The following is a 4,183-nucleotide window of genomic DNA, read 5'->3' as shown; positions in this document are numbered from 1 at the left end:
GCCTCAGCTTCCCCAGTAGCTGGGACTACAGGTGCCCACCACCATGCCCGGCTAATTTTTGTATTTTTTAGTAGAGATGGGGCGTCACCATGTTAGCCAGGATGATCTCGATCTCCTGATCTCATGTTCTGCCTGCCTCGGCCTCCCAAAGTGCTGGGATTACAGGTGTCAGCCACTGTGCCTGGCCCTTTTATATTCTTTTAAAAAGTATTTACTGTATTTTACCATGATGTCATAGTGTTTACAGAAAAAAAATCATTATTTTCAGTTGACATGATTGTTTACCTGAAAATATCCAAAGGAGCCAACTGAAAAAAACAATTTTTAAGATTAGTGGCTAAAAGCTCTTTATATAAAAATCAATATCCTTCCCCAATGCTAGCTATAATAACATAGAAGATATAGTGATGCAATATTTTTTCAGGTTTTTCAGGTGTTTCAGCAAAAATTAAATATCTAGGAATAAACAGATGTGTAGGACTTTTATCAAGGACATGACAAAATTTTGCTGAGTGGAATGAAAGATTTGCATTCTATGTTCCTGGACGAGCAGATTTCATGCTATAAATATGTTGGTTATCACCGTGTCTTCATATTAATTTATAAATATAATTTCTGCTGGGCACAGTGGCTCATACCTGTAATCCCAGAAGCTGAGGTGAGTAGATGACAATTAGCTGGGTGTCTGTGGCACACACTTGTAGTTCCAACTACTCCTGAGGCTGAGGCGGGAGGATCACTTGAGCTTGGGAAGCAGAGGTTGCAGTGAGCCGAGATCACGTCTCTGAACTCCAGCCTAGGTGACAGAGTGAGACCATGTCTCAAAAAAAAAAAAGAGAAAAAAATATATATTTTATATATATATACATTTTGTATATATATATACAAATTTCAGTACAGATTCCAGAAGATTTATTTTTGGCACTTGACAAAACAACTCTAAAATTTGTTTAGAAGAGTAAATAATAAAAAATAATCAAGTATAGACTCTTTCAACCAGATATTAAATAAAATATTGTAGACTAGCCCTGGGCCAGACAGATAAAGGCAATGGAAGTTTAGAACCAGAGTCATGCAAATGAGAATTTAATATAAGGAAAAGGTGGTATTTTACCTTAATAGTGAAAAGATAGATTATTCTGTAAACAGTTTTAGGAGAACTGGCCATTTGTGGAAGTTTGAGTCTTAACTTCAGTTTTTGTCAAAATAAGTTATAGTTAGTTTAAACACATCTATTCTTAAAAATTAGAAGAGAAGAACTTCAGTTGGATGATATTTTAAGAGTTAAGGCTGAGGCTAGGCACAGTGGTTCATGCCTGTAATCCCAGCACTTTTTGAGGCCAAGGTGGGAGGATTGCTTGAGCCCAGGAGTTCGAGATCAGCCTGGGCAACATAACAAGACTCTCTCTCTCTCTCTCTAGATATAGATATACGTATAAATATACATATACAAGTACAAAAAAGAGTTAAGTTTTGTGTGGAGAGCCATGAAGATAAGAGGTAAAAATTAAAGGTTTGATGGACACATGTTTACATCTCCAGCAAGGGGGTTGATGGGAAAGAATGAGTCTAAAACATTACATAACATACATACATACATACATAAACATGTTCTTGTTCATAAAGTTAAATGAAGTAGGATATAAAATGGGGCCTAGTGTTTAAAAAATAAATATATTTACATGAAGGAGAAAACAACTCGCCTCACACTCTTATAGCCTCTGCCGGTTTATCATAACCTAGTTTCTTGAGAGAATAAGCTACATGTCTTCACCTTTTTTCACTGAGCTCACTATAATCTGGATTCTGCCTTCATCGTTGTGCTAAAATTTACCTCCTAGTTGCCAAATCCAGTGGCTCCCCTATTAGTCCCCAAATTGACCCCTCTGCAGTATTTTGATACTGTTGATTGTTCCTTTGTTGAAACATTCCTCCATTCTTAAGGTCCACCAATAAAGAGTTGGTTAAATAAAAATTATAGTGTAGTTTTATAATAGAATATTCTGTTGTAGACCAAAAAATGCAGGCAGTCTTTCCATAAGAGCATGTGCAGACTTCTAAGATATATTAAGTAAAAAAGTGAGGCATAAAACATTGTGTATAATCTGACCCCTTTAGTATACAGTGTAAAAAAACATCTATGTCTGTGTTTGTTTATACTTACTTTTTTCTCCCCTGATGGATACGGGAAACTGTGTATAGTAGAACACAATTTAAAAAAACTGTGGCTTCTGTGCCAGGACCTGTAATAATTGGGTATAAAAGACAAAAAAGGCATGTCCATGTCCTCTGGGAAGGGACATGATAATCGAATGGGACTTGTATCGGATTCTTTTCTCCTGTTTTGATCTTATCACCCGCCTTGGTCTCCTCTGATCTCTTCTTCCTTGGCCTACTTCTTTCTTCTCTTTTCATTCTGTGCTTTCTTTGAGTAATCTTTGACTCCCATTACTTAAGTCATGACCTGTGTTCCAGGGATTCCTAAATCCATATTCATCTCGAGTTTCAAACCCATATGTCTGTCTGTATATCATATATGTTAGGGAATCTCACTTGGAGTGACATGGGTGTTCAAAATGATGATATTTAAATCTTCATGTATCTACCTCTTAGCACTGTATCAGCCCCATCATGTGTTCCATCAATAATTCTCCTTGTCATTGTGGGTGGGACAAAATGAAATAATCAAACTAGTCACCCATGCCCAAACCTGGGAACTGTCCTAGTGTTCTTTTATATACTACTGCTCTCTGATCCCCACCCCCCACAAACTAGTAAATGTATAAGACCTGTCCTTCTGAATGTCTCTTACTATTTTCCTTGTGATCTCAGTTTCTTCCTCCTATCCCTCAAATGCTTTTTGTGTGTGTGCAGTGGGGGAAGAGAGTAAAATTAAAATTCACGGAACATGTACTACCCTGTCTTTCTTTGTTTCATTCTTTCTTTCTTTCCTTTTGTTTTTGTTTTTTTTTTTTTGAGATGAAATCTCACTCTTGTCCCCCAGGCTGGAGTGCAATGGTGGAATCTTGGCTCACTGCAACCTCCACCTCCTGGGTTCAAGTGATTCCCTGCCTTAGCCTCCTGAGTAGCTGGGATTACAGTCACCTGCCACCATGCCCAGCTAATTTTTGTATTTTTTAATAGAGATGAGGTTTCATCATGTTGGCCAGGCTGGTCTCAAACTCCTGATCTCAGGTGATCCTCCCGCCTCAGCCTCTGAAATTGCTGGCATTACAGGTGTGAGCCACTGTGCCCGGCCACTACCCTGCCTGTCTTGTTGCTTGGTATGACTCCACTACCCTGCTGCCTCTCTCCCCCTGCAGCGGGATAATTTAGGAATCAGAGAGACTGATGGGTTGATGAAGATATGTATTATTATTTAGGTGCACTGGCCCAGTCAGATTAACATCTAAAGGACTGAACCCTGAACAAAGAGTCAGGTTACCTTTTTAGCATTTTGTGGGGTAGAGGGGAGATCTGTGCAGGGAGAAGCATATTACAGAAGCAAGAAACAAAGACAGTTATCCAGTTGAGACATGCATTACATTGTCTCTTACTTTTCAAAGAAAAACATGTTTTACAAATTGAGTTTATCTGTCTAGTGACCTTGCAGCTTCACAGCTAGAGAAACAGGGTCTTCACAATGCCTGGGAAAGGAGGAGAGATAAGGCTCACTAGCCTCAGAAAAACAGGCAGTTAATTTTTAAAGGACTCCACCTCTTTTTATTTTCTAGGGGGAATTGGTTTTTTTTTTTTTTTACATACAGCTGAGTTTTTGCTTACACATTCTTTTTTTTTTTTAATTACACTTTAAGTTCTAGGGTACATGTGCATAATGTGCAGTTTTGTCACATATGTATACATGTACCATGTTGGTGTGCTGCACCCATTAAGTTGTCATTTACATTACGTATATCTCCTAATGCTATCCCTCCCCACTCCCCTCCACCCTACGACAGGCCCCGGTGTGTGATGTTCCCCATCCTGTGTCCAAGTGTTCTGATTGTTCAATTCCCACCTATGAGTGAGAACATGCGGTGTTTGGTTTTTTGTCCTTGTGATAGTTTGCAGAGAATGATGGTTTCCAGCTACATTTTGCAGAGAATGATGGTTTCCAGCTACATCCATGTCCCTACAAAGGACATGAACTCATCCTTTTTATGGCTGCATAGTATTCCATGGT

General features: G+C 38.7%; 1 pseudogene; it reads left to right on the top strand.

The window, feature by feature from the left end:
- LOC105525448 overlaps positions 1-4,183 on the top strand; it is a 22,732-nt pseudogene that overhangs the window by 942 nt on the left and 17,607 nt on the right.

Source organism: Colobus angolensis, unplaced genomic scaffold, assembly GCF_000951035.1.
Source record: "Colobus angolensis palliatus isolate OR3802 unplaced genomic scaffold, Cang.pa_1.0 Scaffold534, whole genome shotgun sequence".
Classification (NCBI taxonomy): domain Eukaryota; kingdom Metazoa; phylum Chordata; class Mammalia; order Primates; family Cercopithecidae; genus Colobus; species Colobus angolensis.
This window is presented reverse-complemented; position numbering and strand designations above follow the sequence as displayed.